Below are 21,216 nucleotides of genomic sequence, written 5' to 3'. Positions count from 1 at the left end.
AATGTGACCTATAAACTGTACAACTCAGTTGAACAACAAACTGAATTATTTTAGGTGGAGGGAAGTAAAAAAATAAAAATAAAAAATTTGGTTGCATAAGTGTGCACACCCTTAAACTAATACTTTGTTGAAGCACCTTTTGATTTTATTACAGTACTCAGTCTTTTTGGGTATGAGTCTATCAGCATGGCACATCTTGACTTGGCAATATTTGCCAACTCTTCTTTGCAAAAACACTCCAAATCTGTCAGATTGAGAGGGCTTCTCCTGTTCACATCCGTCTTCAGATCACCCCACAGATTTTCAATCGGATTTGGGTCTGTGCTCTGGCTGGGCCATTCCAAAGCATATATTTTCTTCTGGTGAAGACATTCTTTTGTTGATTTGTATGTATGCTTTGGGTCATTGTCATGCTGAAATATGAAGTTCCTCTTCATGATCAGCTTTCTAGCAGAAGCCTGAAGGTTTTGTGCCAATATTGAATGGTATTTGGAACTGTTTATAATTCCCACTACCTTGACTAAGGCCCCTGTTCCAGCTGAAGAAAAACAGCCCCAAAGCATGATGCTGCCACCACCATGCTTCACTGTGGGTATGGTGTTCTTTTGGTGATGTGCAGTGTTGTTTTTCCATCAAACATATCTTTTGGAATTATGACCAAAAAGTTCAATCTTGGTTTCATCAGACCATAAAATTTTCCCACATGTTTTTGGGAGACTTCAGGTGTGTTTTTGCAAAATTTAGCCGGGCTTGGATGTTTTTTTTCGTAAGAAAAGGCTTCTGTCTTGCCACTCTACCGCATAGCCCAGACATATGAAGAATACGGGAGATTGTTGTCACATATACCACACAGCCAGTAATTGCCAGATATTCCTGCAGCTCCTTTAATGTTGCTGTAGGCCTCTTGGCAGCCTCCCTGACCAGTTTTCTTCTCTTCTTTTCATCAATTTTGGAGGAACGTCCAGTTCTTGGTAATGTCACTATTGTGCCGTATTTTCTCCACTTGATGACTGTCTTCACTATGTTCCATGGTATATCTAATGGCTTGGAAATACATTTGTACCCTTCTTCTGACTGATACCTTTTAACAATGAGATCCCTCTGATACTTTGGAAGCTCTCTGCGGACCATTGCTTTTGCTGTAGGATTAGACTAAGAAAATGTCAGGAAAGACCTACTAGAACAGCTGAACTTTATTTGGGGTTAATCAGAGGCACTTTAAATGATGACAGGTATGTACTGACTCCTATTTAACATAAGTTTGAATGTGATTGCTTAATTCTAAACACTGCTACATCCCTAGTATTTCCTACATTTTTTTTACCCCTCCCCCCTAAAATATTTAAGTTTGCGTTTCAATTGAGTTGTACAGTTTATAAGTCACATTAAAGGTGGAAAGAGTCCTGAAAGGATTTATCCTTATCTCATTTTTTTACATCACAGAAACCTGACATTTTAATGGGTGTGTAGACTTTTTATATCCATTGTACATATGAAAGAGATTGTGCCAAACAAGTGATGGAGTTATGCCTTCCAAAGCAGATCATTCGCTACTTACATTTGTCAGAGTCTTCAGTGGTGACATTTCTTCACCAGTGCTCCAAAGTCTGCCTAACTGATGTGGGCATTACAAAGTCAAATCATGGTGTCGTGCGCCCAAGTTATTCTCCATAATATAAATAAGTTGGTTCTATAAATCACAGAAGCATAACCCTCAACTGTCTCTGATTTTTAGGGACTATCCCTAATTTGGAATAACGTCCCTCTGTCCTGTTCATCTGTCCCTCATTTTGATCTGATCTATACAGTTGTATGTAAAATGCACTATTTATCTTTAAATAGTGTTTCCCAAAGCTAAACCTTTCATCCAATTTCTAAATTGCTGCATTTGTAAATTTCAAAAGCCAGTATAAATGAATAATAGTGTTACAAAAAAGCACTTGTGGGTATAACTAATATTTATTTTTTGTATAATTATCCTTTAAGGGGGGTGTGGTACGGGGTGTCCTAAGCCTGCATGCTTTTGCAAATAGACGTCCTTCATTCCCTTCTCAAAAAGTTGGGAGGTATGACAGAAGTCAGGTGGACAGAGTTGGTAATATCATTTGAGATAGCACAGGGCAGCACTGGACTTTTGACAGGGTCAACAGGTCTTTTACACGAATCAAAAGATATAAACATAACAATTTCATTGTTTTACTAGAAAAATCGGGTCTGTTCCAGAACGATCAAAGTTGGAAATATTACAATCAACGTTAAAGACATGTTTTTGTGGATAGGATGCACAGGAGAGGAGTGCACAGTATAGAAAAGCAGGTAGTATATGTAGGAATAGAGTGCAGAAGGTATGACAGAAGGCACTATGTGCAGGAGAGGAGTACAAAGGGTATAGCAGTGAGCAGAAGAGTGCATTGGATATGATAGAAGGCTGCATGTGCAGAAGAGTGGGTATGACAGCAGGCAGTGTATGCAGGAGAGGAGTGAGGTTATGATAGGAGGCAGTATTTCCAGGAGAGGAGTTTGATGGGTATGACTGAAGGCAGTATGTGCAGGAGAGGAGTGCAAAGGGTTTGACGGCAGGCTGTGTGTGCAGGGAGGAGTGCAAAGGGAATGACAGCGGGTAGAATATGCATGAAAGAAACATCAGAGTATGACGAAGGGAAATATGTGCGGGAGAAGGAAGATGTGATCAGGAATGGAGTGTGGGCGATATAATAGCTAGCAATATGCATACCTCCCAACTTTTGAACTAGAATGAGGGACACTTGAGGGAGGCAGTGACCTGTGGCACACTATATAAAAAGTGGATGTGGCCAAACTGGCAACTGTGGGAGGGGCTTAAGGGGCATTGTAAAAAAAAACACGTTTCCATTTTATATGGTTTTGCACTCACTGAAAATAGACAAAGAGCTATCACTTTGTCTGAGCCTATCTTACAGAAGAACTTCATTAAAATTATCAGGGAAGTGGATATAAATCCTCACATATACCCAGTGAAGTGAACAGCCTTAGATGATACACAGAGATTAAACAAATCCTCCTACATAAGTTTTGCATGTATATCTGCTGTCTTCAGTTTTATATATTCTTTAGAAAGTTCAAATCATGTTACATATTTGCTCTTCCTGTTCAGCACTGCAGTAAAGTCTGGGCATACAGCCAAAATAGCAGATTGGAAGAAAGGCACACAGACCCTCTCCAGCTGTTTTGTGAATAGTTCAGCTCCATGCTAATCTATAGGAACCTCCCATGACACAATATTTAGCCTGATTTTATCTCAGTTGATGGAGAACTTGTCAGAAGTTATCACGCTGATAACAGAAGAACGGAGCAGGAGAAAACCACAGGAGTTAGTGCTTTGAAGAAAGATAAAAAACTAATTGTCGACCTCAAATTTCATGAATCAGGTTTACATCCACATTAAATCAAATCTCAGGATGGTCCCAGCAAATCCAGGATGGTTGGGAGGTATGCAATATGTACAGGAGAGTGTAGAGGGTATGACAGCAGGCAGTGTGTGCATGGGAGGAGGGCACTGGGTAGGACAGCAGGTAGTTTCTACGGGAGAGGAGAGTGAAGGGTATGACAGCAAGCAGTATGTACAGGGATGAAGTGCAAAGGGTACGACAGTGGGTAGAATATGCAGGAAAGAAACATTAGAGACAAAGGGAAATATGTGCAGGCAAGGAGAGTGGAAGATGTAATCAGGAATGGAGTGTGGGAGGTGAGGGTATATCAGTGAGTAATATATACAGGAGAGGAGTGCAGAGGGTATGACAGCAGGCAGTGGGGTTGATTTACTAGGGGAAAATGAATGCAACTGCATGTCAGAAACCATGAATCAGACTGAGACAGAAGTACAGTTAAATCACACTTGTTTAATAATAAAAGTAAATAGAACAAATGTAGTCAAAACATAGCCAAATTTCGGTAACCTGAACGGATAGTCAGACAAGTCAGGAAGCCAGGGAACAGCGTAGTAGAACATCAAGCAGGATCTGGAGCCAGAAGGAATGTCAGCCAAGCAAGTATTTAACAGGAATGCAGGAGATAGTCTCTGTGATGTTGACCAAAGTGAAGGCAGAGATCATCTGTGCTGGATGGCTTAAGCAGGCAGTACTGACGAGCAGGATATCGTCAACAGGCGAGTCACTGTGGGGAGATAGGAGCTGGCAATCAGCCGACAGCTAAGCGGCCAGCTCAGAGAAGGAAGGGCTTAGTCCAGCTCTGACAGTACCCTGTCCTCAATGACCCCTCCCCCTCAGAGGACCACCAAGCTTGAGGGAAAAACGTCTTTGGAAATCATGGAGGAGGACAGGGGCATGTACGTCCGAGGATGAGACCTAAGAGCGTTCCTCTGGACTGTACCCTTTCCCTAAAGCACCAGGTACTGTATGTGACCGCAGAGCCTACGGGAGTCAACTGTACATCATACTCCTCATGGTTCCCAACCCGTACAGGGTGAGGACGTGGCACGAGGTGGTAAGGGGGTTGCAGATCAAAGGTTTTAATAAGGAGACATGAAATACATTTGAGATACGCATATTAAAAGGAAGGTCTAATGCGTAAGCCACTGGGTTAATCCTGCAAAGAATACGAAAAGGACCAATAAACCAAGGTGCGAACTTCAGAGAGGGAACACGAAGTCAGAGGTTGTGAGATGACAGCCAGACCTGTCCACAACCTGGTAGGAAGGTGCAGGCAGGTGTCTGCGGTCAGCATGGAGTCTGTACCTATCGTTAGTATGTTGCAAAGCCTCCTGGGCTTGTGCCCAAGTAGAACGAAGACCACGGAGATGCTCCTCTAATGCAAGAATACACTGCGGAACAAATGAGTCAGGCAACATGGAAGGTTAGAAACCATAGTTCACCATAAACTGGGACAATCGGGAAGCAGTATTCAAGGCTCTATTGTGTGCAAACCTCACCCACGGTAGGAGGTCTGACCAGTTGTGATGATCAGAAAAATAGCAATGTAGGAATTGCTCCAAGGACTGATTGGCTTGTCCTGCAGCCCCATTAGACTGTGGGTGATACGCAGTGGAGAAAGCAAGCCAAATTTCCAACTGTGCACAAAAGGCTCGCCAGAACCGGGACACAAACTGACTACCCTTGGGTAGCCCATGTAAGCGAAAGATCTCCCGAACAAAAATGGAAGCCAGTTCCTCAGAAGTGGGCAACTACTTAAGTGGAATACAAAGACATTTTCAAATACTAGTCAACCACCATAAGGATAACTGTATTGCCCTGGAAGTTGGGTAACTCCACAATGAAATTCATAGACAGGAGGGTCCAGGGTCTCTCTCCATTGGGTATAGGTTGTAGGCGGCTCACTGGAAGGTGTTGTGGAGTTTTACTCTGAGCACACATGGAACAGGCATCTACGAAGGCAGTTACATCAGCACGTAGACTAGGCCACCAGAATTGTTGGGAAATGGCCCAAAAGAGTTGATCCTTCCCAGGTTGGCCAGCAGCATTGGTAGAATGGTAAGTCTGGAGCATGGCAGTACAGAGACTCTCTGGGACAAAGCAGCAGTCACAAGGTTTCTCAGGAGGAGCATGGACCTGAGCAGAAAGAATTTTGTCACCCAAAGGAGAAGTGAGACTGGTGTGAACCGTAGCCAGAATACAATCAGGAGGAATCACAGGAACCAGAAACTACTCCATCATGGAAGTGGAGGAAAATTGTTGTGGCATTCTTAGAAGTGGGTAAGAAAGAGCCCATTGCGCCCTCCCGGGAGAGAGGCGTTTAGCCTCAGACAAGAATGTGAGATTCTTATGGTCAGTAAGAATGGGAACCGCACAGTGGTACCTTCGAGGAGATATACAAAATGAAGTCCTGCGCAAATTATGCCAAAATAATAAGTCCTGAAATTGCTAAGTGCAAAAAACCGTGTGAAAAACTTTTTTTATAGTTTAACGAAATAGTCCATATATTCATAAACACCAATGATGAGAAATGGATGGACAAACAGTGATAAACAATCCCAGGGGAAAGGGCTCACAGAACTCTCACCTTAAAAAAGGAAATTCAGGTTCATCACAAATTCTGCAAGCATCTACCTTCGAGGAGATGTCTCCATTCTTTCAGGGATAAAATAATCGCTAACAGCTCTCTGTCACCAATCTCGTAATTGCACTCCACAGGTGGGGATTTCTTGGAAAAGTAGCCACAAGGATGCATAGTGCTCTCAGAGGTAGGACATTGAGACAGAACGGCGCCAACTCCAGTCTCAGAAGCATCAACCTCAAGGATAAAAGGTAACGTAGGATCAGGATGTGCCAACACAGGAGCAGAAACAAAGGCAGCCTTAAGACTCTCAAGGGCCTTAATGGACTCCGGAGAACAACTCTGTGGGTTAAGTCCTTTCTGGTCATATCAGTCAGGGGCTGGACCAGAGACTAGAAGTTATGAATAAACTTCTGATATAATTAGCAAAGCCAAGAAAACGGTGCAGAGGATGTAAACCCACAAGTCGGGCCACTGTAGAACTGCCAAAAGTTTATCTGGGTCCATTGAAAGACCAACAGTGGAAATTACAACACCCAGGAATTTAACCTGTTCATGTTGGAATTCACACTTCTCTAATTTACAATAGAGATTGTTCTCTCTTAGTTTCTGAAGCACACGACAGACATCTGTGTGGTGGTTCTCCAGGGACTTGGAAAATATGAGGATATCCTCGAGATAAACCACCACAAATAACTGCAACAAATTTCAGAGGACATTGTTAATAAATTCCTGTAAAACTGTTATAAAGGCCAAAAGGCATTACGAGGTACTCATAATGGCCTGTTCTGGTATTAACCCTTTTACGACTAAGCCTATTTCTGACATTTGGTGTTTACAAGTAAAAATACGTATTTTTTGCTAGAAAATTACTTAGAACCCCCAAAGATTATATATATATATATATATATATATATATATATATATATATATTTTTTTAGCACAGAATCTAGAGACTAAAATGGCGATTGTTGCAATATTTTATGTCACACACAATTTGTGCAACAGTGTTTTAAACGAAACTTTTTGGGAAAAGGGACACTTTCATGAATTTAAAAAAGAACAAAACAGCATAGTTATCCCAATTTTTTTGTATAATGTGAAAGATGATGTTATGCCAAGTAAATAGATACCAAACATGTCACGCTTTATAATTGCACGCACATGTGAAATGGCGACAAACTTTGGTACCTAAAAATCTCCATAGGTGTTTTTATGGTTACCAGGTTAGAGTTACAGAGGAGCTCTATTGCTAGAATTATTGCTCTCACACACACTGTTTACATATGCGGGTGCAACTTCCGTATGAGTTTTCTTTGCTGCGCAAGCTCGCGGTCATGGGGGTGCTTTGAATTTTTTTTTATTTTATTTCTTTTTATATTCTAAAAAAAAAAAATTATCACTTTTATTGCGTCACAAGGAATGTAAACATCCCTTGTGACAGTAATAGGTGGTGACAGGTACTCTTTATGGAGGGATCGGGGGTCGAAAAGACCCCAAATCCCTGCTTTACACTTCAAAGTATTCAGATCACCGAAAACGGTGTATCTGAATACTGTATATTTTTTAAAATCCTGTGCCATTGGCAGCCGAGTAATCAGGAAGTGACGTTGTGACAACGCTTCCGTGTTTACATCCAGGAGACTGGAACAAAGCCGTTTCCGGCTTCGTTCCAGTCTGTCACTAGCTCGGGCGTTTCGATCGGGCCTTCAGGTGGAACGGGAGGCCCGGGAAGAGCGGCGGGAGGGGGGGCTCCGCCGGTATAACAGCCGAACGGCTTTTAGCCGCATCGGTTGTTATCCGATCGCCCGCTATAAACAACAGTACTGGGATGATGCCTGCAACTGCGGGCATCATCCCGTTATAACCCCCAAAAGCCGAATACGCACATCTGCGTACACTCGGCGGAAAGGGGTTAAATGCAGTTTTCCACCCGTCGCCCCCTCCTTAATCCTCACGAGCTTGTATGCCCCTCTCAAATGAAGCTTTGTGAAAACCTTTACTCCCTTGAGGCAGTCATATAACTCCATAATCAACGGATTTGGATAGGCATTCTTAATCGTAAAACGACTGAGACCCCCTATAATCAAGGTCTCAGTTCAGCACCCTTCTTCACAAAGAAGAAACCAGCACCAGCAGATGAGGATTTGTGGATGAAACTTTGAGAAAGTGTTTCTGCAACATACTCCTCCATGGCTTTATCCTCCAAGACCGACAAAGGGTAAACCCGGCCATGAGGAGGTATGGCACCAGGTTGAAGGTCAATTGCGCAATCATAAGACCGGTGTGGAGGCAAACTACCGGCTTGACCTTTATCAAAGTCATCGCTAAAATCGCGGTACTCCTCCGGGAGGGAGGAGAGTGAAGAGGTGCACAGGACCTTGGATACCTTCAGGAAGCATGTCTCACTGCATTGTGGTGACCAGGAAAGAACCTCGGCATGGAGCCAATCAAAAGAGGGGTTGTGCCTCTGTAACCAAGGATAACCAATAACCAGCGGAAACCTGGGTGAGGAAATAATTTGGAATTGGATTATCTCATGGTGAAGAGCCCCTACGGCCATGGACAACAGAACCGTCTCATGAGTCACATGGGCAGTCTGTAAAGGTCTCCCGTCAAGAGCCTCAATATCAAGTGGAGTGTCACACAGCTGCAGCAGAATTGAGTGCTGCAAAACAAATGTAGCATCAATGAACAGGCCTGCAGCCCCAGATTCGATTAGAGCCTGTATCTCAATGGACGACTCAGCCCAAGAAAGGGTGACCAAAACCAGGGGCTAATCCTTCTGGATAACTGGGGATGAAACAACGCCACCCAAGGTCTGTCCATGACAGGAACTCAAGGTTCGGGCGTTCCCTGGACGGGTAGGAAAGACCTCAAAAAGTGACCTGTCTGGCCACAATAAAGGCACAATCTCTCCCTCCTCCTAAAGGCTCTCTCATCTGCAGAGAGACACGTGAAGCCCAGGTGCATGGGTTCATCTTCACTGACCGACTCGGTACCAGGAGGCACGAGAGGTGAGGGAGGCATGGGTGGGAAAACAAAGCTCTGAGGCAAGCGTACAGGAGGCTTCCGCAAGCGCTCCTTAAGAGAAAGTCTTTCTCCGAGTCTGGAGTCAATAAGGATGGAAAACGAGATCAAGCTCTCCAGCTCAGTGGGTATATCTCGGGCTGCTATCTCATCCTTGATGGAATCCGAGAGACCATGAGAAAAAGCAGCCACAAGGGCCTCATTGTTCCAAGCAACCGCTGCTGCCAGAGTACAGAATTCAATAGCATAGTCGGCAACAGTTCCCGTACTGTTTGATGGACATGAGGCACTTGGCAGCAGAAGCGGAGTGTGCGGGAACGTCAAATACTCTTTTAAAGGAGGCCACAAACTGAGGGTAATGCAAGACAACAGGTTTTTGCGTCTCCCATAGAGGGTTAGCCCCGGCCAAGGCTCTCTTAGAAAGCAAAGATATCACGAAAACCTACTTTGCTTCTGTCTGTGGGAAACTCCTGGGGCAGCATCTCGAAGTATATCTCAACCTGATTGAGAAACCCTCTGCATTGAACTGGATCACCCCCAAATTGCTGGGGAAGCAGAGCGGAACCAGACATACCTCTTATAGAGGTAATACTCGAGGCGGGTGCCTGCACAGAGACTGGCGCAGCAGCAGGGACGGCCTGCGACTCAGGTTGTACCAGAGCAGCCACCGTGGGGGATTCCAGGTGAGACGTGCGACTCAGGAGCGTTTGCATCGTCATGACAAACTGATCCTTGCGGTGATCTTGCTCATCCAATCTGGAAAAAATATTACCAACAAGTGGATTGACTGTATCTTCTGAATTCATGGCCTTCGCCTACTGTCAGAAACCATGAATCAGACCGAGACAGAAGTACAATTAAATCACACTTGTTTATTAAATAAAAATAAAAAGGTAAATAGAAAAAGCGTAGTCAAAGCATAGCCAGAGTCCAGTAACCGGATCGAGTAGTCAGCCAGGCCAAATTTCAATAACCAGATTGGGTAATCAGCCAGGCCAGAAGTCAGGGATCCAAGTAGAGCAACAGCAAGCAGGATAAGGAGCCAGAAGGGATGTCAGCAAGCCAGTCTTTGAACAGAACTGCAGGAGATGGTTTCTTGTGATGTGACCAAGGCAAAGGCAGAGGTGAAGTGAGCTGGACAGCTTTAAGTAGGCAGGTCAGACGAGCATGATAAGGAACAGCTGGTAAGCGTGGAGAGAGATGAGAGCTGGCAATTAACCGACAGCTGAGCAGCCAGCCCAGAGAAGGAAGGGCTAAGCCAGCCCTGACAATAGGAGAATGAAGAGGGCAGAGCACACTACTGGTGGATGGGGGCTTTATGATGTAAAGGGGGGTGATGTGAAGGAGAAGCAGGTGTTGTGGAGTAGGGGGCAGGTGAATAAAGGGAGGGCAGTGCTGTGGGAGGGGTAGGGTGAGGTGAGGGTGGGCAGTGCTGGGGAGGCAGGTGATGTGAAGAGGGGCAGTGATGTAAGGGGGCAATGCTTTGGGGGTGTAAAGAGGGGCAGTGCTGTGGGGGAAGCTTGATGTGAGGGGGGCAGATGAAAATACTGTGGGGGGGTGTGATGATCTGAAAGGGGGTGAGGACCCTGCTGTGAATACATGGGGTGGTGCGTTATGTAAAGTACACTACGATGAAGAGGGTGGGGGTGATGTGAAAGGGGCCTGAGAACACTACTGTGAAGGGAAAAGTGTGAAATGAAGTGGGGGACTGATGTGAGGGGGACTGACACTGATGTAAGAACGGGATTGTAATATAAGGGGGGCAGTCATGTAAATGAGTATTCCCACAAACGTGATTTGGGCCTCTGCTGGAAGAAAATATTACTGATTGGACCTCCGAAAATTTTAATTCAGTGCCCTTGGGACAGAGGGTAGTATGGGCAGGTGAGGAATAGTGAGGGTATGACAGCAGGCATTATAATGACCACAAAAAAAAACACACATCTGCGCTATATGAGGTCCGGAGCTGACACACTCCTCTGTGCAGAGTGCAGTAAGCTGTGAATGGTTACCAAGGCAATGGGTTTCAGGAATGGGTCCTCCTTTTTCAAGTTGGCAACCACTAACAAGAATGGAGAGTGTGATTTCAACAAGAAAACTTTTGACAGGCATGGGATCCTGCCCAGATTTACACAAAGCTCCAGCCTAAATAAACATGTCCTTACTACATCACTGGTCCCGGGGATTATATTTTGCGGTTTCCCCTTCCAATGTGGCAATTTTCACCAAATGTGAGTACATCTTTTTTATCTTTTCAATCAATAAATTATTTCTCTGCGCTAGATGTCTGACTGCAAGCAGTATGTGCAAGGAATTAGTGTGGAGGGTATGGCAGTGGACAGCATGTGCAAGGAAGGAGTGCAGATCTTAAGACAGTGGGAAGAATATGGAGGGGAGGAGTAGGGAGATGACAGCAGGCAGTGTGCGCAGGGGAGACGTCTGGATGTTATGACAGTGGACAGCACGTGCAGGGAAGAAGTGTGGGGAGTATGACAATGGGCATAATGTGCAGGATAGAAGTGCAGAGCGACTTGACATTAGGCAGTCGAGGCATTAGGCATGTTCAGGTAAGGCGTATGGAGGGTATGACAGTGGGCAGTACATGTAGGGTAGAAGTGCAGAAGGTATGACCGTGTACAATATATGCAGGGGAAGAGTAGGGAGAGTATGACAGTGGGCATTATATGCACAGGAAGAAGTAGGGAGGGTATTATGGAAGACAGTATATATAGGGTAGGGTGACTGAGGACACCGTCCCCGGACAACATCTGTCCTCAGATGCAGGGCCAGGTTAACCTAAATAGGGCATCCCAGGCTGGTTGAGAAACAGCCTGGTGGCTTGGATGCTGACGCCCCCTGCTGGACGATCTCACTGCCGCTCCTGCTGCTGTTCAGTGGTGGAGAGTAGGAGCCAAAATGTGACTGTGTGGAGGGCTGAGACCGGGAGGTGAGAAGATGGGAGGGGGGGTCCATTTGTACACAGGTGAGGGCAGCGGGGGAGCAGGGGTCAGAGCTGATGCAGGCGCTTGGAGAGATGGAGAGTTTAGCTGTTGTGGGGGAAGAGCTAAGGGGTGGCTGCAGAGAATCTGTGACAGAAGAGTCCAGAGGTGAGCTATGAATGTGGGGGGGGGGGGGGGAGAAGTGTCCTCTGTGCATAGCAAACACCTGAACCCTGCATATTATGTAGTCCTGTGCCCAGTGCTCTGTGTATTATTTATAAACAATAAGCTTTTATTGGATCTTAGATATAACAATTGTACAATAATACTAACATTTGTACAGGTGTATCATATTAAAATATAACAAAGCATAATTGAGTTCAGTGGTAGAGTATATTACTAGTAAAACCCACAGAATTGCTTTGTGATCAGCCGATCATTACATCGATGGTCTATTTAGAAATACTCTGAGTTTGTGTAGAAAAATCTATTATTTAATTTGAAAAGAAGAATAAAATTGTGGGCCCTTAAAAGTATAGAACAGAAATGAAAGAAAAGAGGAGGAGAGAAGAATAAATAAAAATGGGAGAATATTGATTGTTCACAATTCTTTATACTTTGAAGGTCTATCTCTGTGTAAAAGTGGCATAAGAGTCAGAGTATTTAAAGATGATCCATGGCTGCCATAACGTATTGAATTTTTCTGTATTCCCTTGTGTTGTTGCCCTGATCTCCTCCATGCCTTTGAGGAGATGTATCTCTTCCAGCCACTCTTTGATTGTGGGTGAGGTGGTGTCTCTCCTGTGCCTCTGTATCACTGCTGCTGTGATTAAGAATCCGGTCAAGGAGTTTTTGTATTTTCTCTAGGTGCAATTGGTAATATTTATAAGACAGCAAGCAGCGTCTAAATGGATTTTCGTTTTTGTAATGTGTTTTATAATCTTGATTACTTGGATCCAAAAGGGTTTAATCAAGTCACATTCCCACCAGATATGGTAGAGAGTACCTTCTTTCTGGTTGCAGCGCCAACAATGTCCAGGAACTGTCGAAAACCATTTGTGTAATTTGTTTGGAGTTATGTACCAATTTGTTAAGATTTTAAAAGATGTTTTTTGCAATCTCACACTGATTGCACATTTGTGAGCGAATACTCAAGCTTGTAGCCATTGATCTCTTGTAAAGGATCTATTTAGGGTTGATTCCCAGAAGGTTTTGTATCTGTTCGGTTCCTGTAAATCATAGGACTGCAACCAGGTATATGTTAATGAAATGGTCTTAGTGGTCGTGGTAGCCATGAAACATATAGATTCGAGGGGTGTTAAGGGTCTAGTAAAATGCTTTTGTCTCTGAATGTTTGTGATAAAGTCGTGTATTTGTTGGTGTTCCCTGTTGTGTAGGGGCGTTTGTCCTAACTGTTTTTGTAAATCTGATTGAGACTTAATTTTGTTATTCGTTAAACAGTGTGTGACCAGAAGAGGCGTGCTTCTGTTGCAAAGAGATTGTATAGAGCCATCCATTCCTGAAGGAAAATCTGGATTTAATGTCAGTGGGGTTAGTGGCCCTAGTGAGGAAGTGAGTAGGTGTCTTTGATTGTAGTTTTTTTTAGTGTTGTTGAGGGGGTGTTGTTTTAATTGTTTCGGGCACAGTTTCCAAGGTATCCATGGGGTGTGTGATGTCGGGATAGGTCCTATGTTGTTTTCCAGTCCCACCCAATCTTTATTCTCTTTGTGGCAAGTCCAATCAATGATTCTAGTTAGTTGCGTGGCTAAATAATAATTAGTAAAATTAGGGAAACCCATGCCTTCATTTTGTTTATTCATAGTAAGTAGGTAATTTTCTTAACAGAGTATGTAGTGATTTAAAGAAACTTGAGGGTAGTAGTATGGGTATTGTTTGGAAAAACTATAGTATTCTGGGTAGAATTGACATTTTAATTATGGCCGCCCTACCGAACCATGAGAAATATTTCAGTGTCCATTTCTCAAGGTCTTTGTTAAAATTTTGTAAAAGTGGTTGAAAGTTAGCTTTATACATTGAATCTAGTTTTTGGGTTAATTGTACTCCCAAGTATGTGAGGGATGTTGCTTCCCATTTGAATTTGCAGTTGTTTTTAGTGTTGTTTAGTGTGGTTTCCGGAAGTGTCAGATTCAGTGCTTGGGATTTTTGGTAATTAATTTAAAAATTTGATATATAGCTATATTGGGAAAATACATTACATAAATTGGGCATGGTGATGTGTGGTTGGGATATGAAGAATAATAAATTGTCAGCGTATGCTGTGCATTTGTATATTTTGTTTTTGACATTGAATCCATGAATGTCAGGTATTTTACTTACAGTGCAAATTAGAGGTTTTAGGGTGAGAATGAATAGTAGGGGCGATAGTGGGCATCCCTGTCTTGTCCCATTTTGAATCTTTTCTTTGTCAGATAATGTTCCATTTATTTTAATTTGTGCTGTCGGGTTGTAGTACAAGGTCTTTATCCAAGTTAGCATGTGTGTGTTTAGTCCGATATGGGAGCATGTGGCAAATAAGAAGTCCCATGACACTCGGTCGAAGGCTTTCTCCGCATTGGTTGATAGTAACATGCCTTCGTTTTTATCTGCGTGTGTTTTATGTATGAGATTCATGGCTTTTATTACATTATCTTTGGCTTCCCCACCTGTTCTGATCCTATTAGTTTGTTCAATAATGGTCTTAGTCGATTGACTATTATTTTTGGTTGTATTTTCAGGTCGAGGTTAAGTAGGGAGATTGGTTTGCAATTGGTACAGTCTGTTGGATCTTTATTTGGTTTGGGCAATACTGTTACATGTGCTCTCAGAAAGTCTTCAGGAATAGCATGTGGATTCTTTAGTGAGTTCAGTGTCTTGAGGAGGTGTGGTATCAAAATGTCGGAGAAGGTCTTGTAGTAACGGGCTATGAAGCCATCTGGTCCTAGGCTTTTCCCTGATTTAAGAGATTTAATAGCTTCGGTGAGTTCAAGTTCTGTTATTGGTTCCTCTAAAGCTTGTGTATCTATGTCGTTCAGAGTGGGGGGCGCTATCTGTAAGGAATTTGTGAATTATTTCTTGATCCTGTAAGGTCTTTGGGTTTGTGTGATGGTGGTAGGTTATACAGATCTTTATAGTATTCTCTGTGTATTATTTAATCCTATGCCCAGTGCTCTGTGTATTATGCAGTCCTGTGCCATTTGTCAATGAAAAAAATATTTCCCTGGATTTAATTTTAAAACTCTGATCACCCTAAGTAGGGGAGGAATGCAGAATGTATGACAGTGGTCAATATGTGCAGGGGAGGCGTGTAATTGGCAGGAGAATATTGACAGCATAACAGCAAGCAATATATTCAGGGAAAAAGTACTGAGTATGACAGCAGACAGTATGTTCATAAGAGGCGTATAGTGGATATGATGGCAGACAGTATTATGCATGGGAGAGGATTATAGTGGGTATGACGGCATACAGTAGGTATGGAGGAGGAGTGTAGTGGGTATGACAGTGGGCTATATGTACAATTGAGTGTGGAGGGTATGGCAGTGTGTGCATAAGGGAGTGCAGAGGGTATTACAGTGGGCAGTATGCACAAGAGAGGAGTGTAGAGAGTTAGATGACAGGCAGCATGTGTAAGAGAAAAGAACAGAGCCAACGACAGTTGCCAGTACGCACACATAAGGAGTGTATAATGATTGATGTCAGTAAGTGCAGAAGAGAGGTGGGTAAGATTTAATGCACCCAATAATTGAAAGAGGTGGTAGGGCCTATGCCAGCATAGGCAACACATTTTTCTTTACCGTGGTGACAGGTTCTCTTCATTAGACCCTGTTGGCTCTTCATCAGATACAAATCAGGGTCAGAAAGAACTTGATATACATCTAAGCTGTCTCAGATCACCAGCATACTGAAGCTAAGAATCTAGAGGTGCTCTGTGCTCTGGCAGAGTGAGTGTAGGCACAGGATAACAGAAGGGTCTTGTATAGGCACTTACCTTCTTTCAGGGCCAACACACAGATTAGATCAGTCTCGCAAATTAGGCAAAGTCTCAATACAGACCGCAGAAAAAAAAATCTGCAGGATTAAATTCCACCATTCCACTTCAGATAATTCAAGACTGCTACACGCCCCCAAAGCACAGAAAAATAGGATTTTTAAAACAGGTTACCTGTAAAATCCTTTTCGTTGAATTACATCATGGGACATAGAGCCACAGTAGTTACTATGTGGGTTATAGGCCACCTTCAGGTGATGGATATTGACACACCCTAAGACAGAAAATCAACTCCCTATATAACCCCTCCCACTACTGGGAGTACCTCAGTTTGGTAGCAAAGCAATAAACATGTATACCAAAAAGAAGGAAGGGACCTCTGTGTCCCATGATGTACTTCAAAGGGGTAATCTGCGTTACCCCCTAAATAAATCTACGAACCAGCAAGTGGTCGTTGAAAAAACAGAGATAAGGCTGACACCTGGCCTTTGATAGTACGCCAGGCAGAAAAAACAGTATTTATAATATAAAAGTGTATGCAGGGCACTGGACAGACCACTAGGGCCAAAGGGGGTGTGTCATTTTTTTTATACAGTACTGTAATCTGTAAGATTACAGTACTGTGTTTGTTTTGTGTGTTTTTACTTTTTTGAATTTGGCGCCGATCTCCGCTCCCGTGCGTCGTAACATCGCAGGGAACGGAGCTCGGCGGCACTCGGCACTGTGTGAATCGAGCGGAGGACAGCTCGATCACACAGCGTGGAGGACATTGCTGGATCCAGGGGACAAGGTAAGTAACTTCTCCCTGTATCCTCCCTGTATCCAGCAATGCGATCCCGAGTCTGGCTCGGGGTTACCGCTCGTGGTACTGAAATCCCAGCCCGAGCCAGAGGAAAAAACTGTTTATCTGGGTGCTCTCACTCAGAATACATAAGCTTTTTCAGTAATGAATATCCAAACAAAAGAACTTGCTGCTCCAGGTGAGACAGGAAGCCCAATAATATCACAGGTGCTTGCCTCCACATACGATCAACACTGAAGAAATGGCTGCACTTAAAGATCCATCAAAATTCTTATTTAATAAATGAACATCCCAAGTGTTACAGACAGTTCAAATAGTAGACGCATTTCACACACTAACAGGTGCGCTTAATGAATAAGTGCACCTGTTAGTTCAAATGGTAGGTGCGTTTCACACACTAACACTTGGGATGTTCGTTTATTAAATAAGAATTTTGATGGCTCTTGGAGTGCAGCCATTTCTTTGGTGTTTTTCAGTAATGAATGGATAAGAAAAGCATGAATAGGTTGGGGAGGCTTTAGCAAACTTAAACAAGAAATGGGCTTATCGACGGACTCCACTACTGGCAGCAAAAATGTGGAGCGGACCAATTCAGAGAGATTGTACCAACAACCTTTCTTGTGAACCCGATCCTTCCGTATTAGACTCTTCAGAAGGGGAGTGATCAGCCTTTTCCTGGTCCCAAGAAAAAAGCGTCATCTCTCACCCGTTCCTCAGTTTGAGGGTCCTGGGTAATGGACGGGGACCTATTACGCTTAGTCCCATTCTGGGATGCGATTAAGGCATCCATTTTTTGTTCCAAGCCTAAAAAGGTTGAGGAAAAAACCTCTTCAGTAATATATACAGGGGCTGCAGTGCTAAAAGCAGCTGCAAAACCTGATGTCCCTGATGGCTCACTCTAACCAGCCATATCACTCTCAGGGTAGGATGCCATCTTTTTCAAGATGGTTTTAGGGTTACTGGTGGCTGTAGAAGTCTTTCTATAGCCTTTTTTTTAGGTGTTTTTACCCCCCCTTCTGACCATAGCACGATGCACAAAGCAGAGGTACTACCAGAAGGAACACATCCACCACTTGAGCAATAGTCCAGCCCTGCCGCTGCTATTAATGCTCAGCCTGATGCAATAGTAAATGTGTCAAAAAGGAATGCTCCTTTTCTCGTGTCCCTTCATCAGCTTGTAGTAGTAAAAATGGTGCTTTAAAACACACATTCCTGCGCTGGACATTGGAAGACACCAATGTTGCGCTAAGCTGCACCCCCTCCGTCACCTTCAGCCCCCCTCTTCTCTTTTTTAAAAAAACGCTTTGCTACACGAGCGCAGGTCTCTGATCCTACGGGATCACTCTAAGAGGGGGGAAACAAATGGTGAGGAAAGCACCTGGAAGCTGCAGAGTAGGGCGGCATGCCGATTGTTTTTTTTTTTTCTTCATTTTTCTCCTGACGCTCTTCCTTATAAAGAGGGGGAGAATACAGCACAGATGGGGGGTGTCTGGTGAGGAGGAAACCTCCCCAAGACTTACCGGAGGTCTGTTGCTGGCTGGAGAGAAAGGAAGCCTGCTGCTCTGGACACATTGTGATTATTTGAGGAAGCATGAGAAGGTATGTGCTCCTTACAGCCCCACAAAGGTGACACATAGGCATGACAACATTTACTAATTTAAAGAAGACATTCATAAGAAAATTTTAAAAATTTCTTAGAAAACTCCACTTGCCTTTCCCGCCGCAGGGTTTTCTATGGTAAAACCAACAGACTCAATCTTCACCCTTCATTGCGGGTTCCGTTAGCACCTTTGCCAGTAAAACTTTATGGCCTTAATACCAAAAGTACTGGATCCCCGGGTCTAGCTCTCTAAAAAGAGAAGCATTTACAGGCAAAACCTTGTTTCTTCGTACACCAGGCCCAGGTACCATTCAATTTGGTCTAAAAGACACTTTGAATGGATCTGGCTGTATGGCTAGCCCCAGCAAGGATTGCTCCAGTGGAGCTCAGCACAGCACATCTTCACCTGTGACTAACATTTAAACCAGGATATTGTTCTGCCTTCATTTCTTCCAGAACCTCGTTCTGTGGACGAAAGGTCACTACATGACTTGATCTGGTGAGAGCAGTCAAGGTCTATTTGAAGGTGACTGCTCAGATTCGGAAAACAGATGTTTTGTTTGTGGTGCCAGAAGGTCCTAAGGGAGGGCAGGCAGTGTCGAAATCTACTATTTCTAAATGGATTTGTCAAGTGATTGTTCAAGCTTATGGTTTAAAGAGGAGAATTCCACCTTTTCATATTAAAGCGCACTCCACCAGGGCTGTTAGTGCTTCCTGGGCAGTGCATCACCAAGCCTCCATGGCTGAAATCTGCAACTTTGTCTTCAGTACATACATTTACCAGTCTATCAAACAGATGTAAAAGGTCATGAGAATATCGCCTTTGGGTGCAGTGTATTGCAGGCTGCAGTATAAGTCCTCTAGTCTTCGTGCCGACTACTACTACTACGGCTCTGTGTCCTGTGATGTATGATAAAAAAAAATAGGATTTTTAAAACGGCTTACTTGTAAAATCCTTTTCTTTGAAGTACATCACGGGACGCAGAGGTCCCTCCCTTCTATTTGGCATACACATGTATTGCTTTGTTACAAAACTGTGGTATTCCCAGTAGTGTGAGGGGTTATATAGGGAGCGGACTTTTTGTCTTAGGGCGGGCCAGTGTCCATCACCTGAAGGTGGCCTATAACCCACATAGTAACTACTATGGCTCTGTGTCCCATGATGTACGATAAGGAACACAGACTTGCAAGTCAGTTTAAAAGCAACATTTTCATATCTGACTGTAGGGTATCTTTAAGGACATTTCTATCCATACAAAAGTATTACCAAACACTTCCTGTAAATATCAGTACGATTAAAGAACATTTTGATGGCAGAAGCTCTTAAATATGAGACAACCATGTTGCTAGGAGACTGGATGTACAATACAAGTATGTGACTACCCTTCATACTTCTGATCATTTACAGTAGTATTAAACCCTCAGAGTTTGTTGGCCTAAAGGCTCGTACACACTATAAGAAAATCAAGCAAACATTTTCAAACGATCGTACGATTTTCTGATACTGAGAAAACAACTTTTGACAGCTGATTCCGATTTTCCAAACAGACAAACTCTAAAACATGAGAAAAATCAGAAACAAAAGACTGCGCATGATCAGAAACAATAACAAAAATTGTTATCCATCAGTTCAGTCAACCTTTTTTTAAATAAAAAATGCATGAAGTTTTCATCAGTTTCTCATTTGTTTTTATAACAGTTTTTGCACATCCTCCAGCATTAACCGCTCGAGTCCCGGAGTCATTTTTTCATAAAAAAATGGGCCATCTGTCTGTTTACATCTGTTCGTCCAATATGTCTTTTTAACGGCAGAAAAAAGAGCTTTGGTCCCTTTAAAAAACAAACAGATATAAATGGACGATCATCTGTTTTTCCATAGAGGGGTATTGATTTTCATCCGTCAACTGACGGATGAAAAATGGACAAATGGTCCGCATGTGTGAAAAGGGCCTAAGAGTATATAGGAAGGGATCACAAGTGGATCAAAAGGATGTTTAATTGCACTTATTTAAATGTGAGCACATTATTGTAAAGATTTTTTTTGAGTAGAAAATACTACACTATGGGGTTTATTTACTAAAGGCAAATCCACATTGCACTATAAGGGCACTTGGAAGTGCATTTGCTGTAGATCTGAGAGGGACATGCATGCAAAATAAAAAAATCAGCATTTTTGCTTGTACATAATTGGATGACAAAATCAGCAGAGTTTCCCCTCATTTCAGATCTTCCCCCCAGATCTATAGTAACTGCACTTCCAATGCAAAGTGGATTTGTCTTTAGTAAATTAACCTCTATATGTTTTTTTTATTCTTTTGTATTTTTCTTGGCACTCTATCGCCTAGAGAAAGTGGGATCAGCGTGCAAATCGGGACTGCACCATGAGCAAATGAAATCAAGGAAGCAAAATAATTTTTTGAACTTGCATACATGCACTCTATTGGACATAGGATTGAGTAATATGTTGGACTCTTCTGAGGGTAATTTTTGCTTGTAAGCACTGGTTTTGAAAGTCAAGATAATCTAGAATCTGCTTTTACAGTACATGCTTGGGGAGATTGATAAATGTAGCTATGAAACAGAAAAAAATAAACTCGGAACTATACTCCCCTGGACAATGCAGCGTGTGTGTGTGTCTATGTCTCCAATTCAACAGAATCCAACCAATAGTCAAGGATATCAGGAAGTGTCGGATAGAAGAGGGATGGTGTTTTTGCAACAGAAAAATTCTAAGATACCGAAGGAACCTTTAAATTTTTAATGAGATCTATTAAAAATACTGTAGCGTATTCCCCCCTAGGAGCCGCTGGTGAATAGGGATCCCCACCTTGCACAGCCAGGCACACCA

The sequence above is a fragment of the Lithobates pipiens genome, unplaced genomic scaffold, assembly GCF_037356315.1.
Source record: "Lithobates pipiens isolate NorthernLeopardFrog02 unplaced genomic scaffold, aLitPip1_a1.2 Scaffold_3, whole genome shotgun sequence".
Classification (NCBI taxonomy): domain Eukaryota; kingdom Metazoa; phylum Chordata; class Amphibia; order Anura; family Ranidae; genus Lithobates; species Lithobates pipiens.
This window is presented reverse-complemented; position numbering follows the sequence as displayed.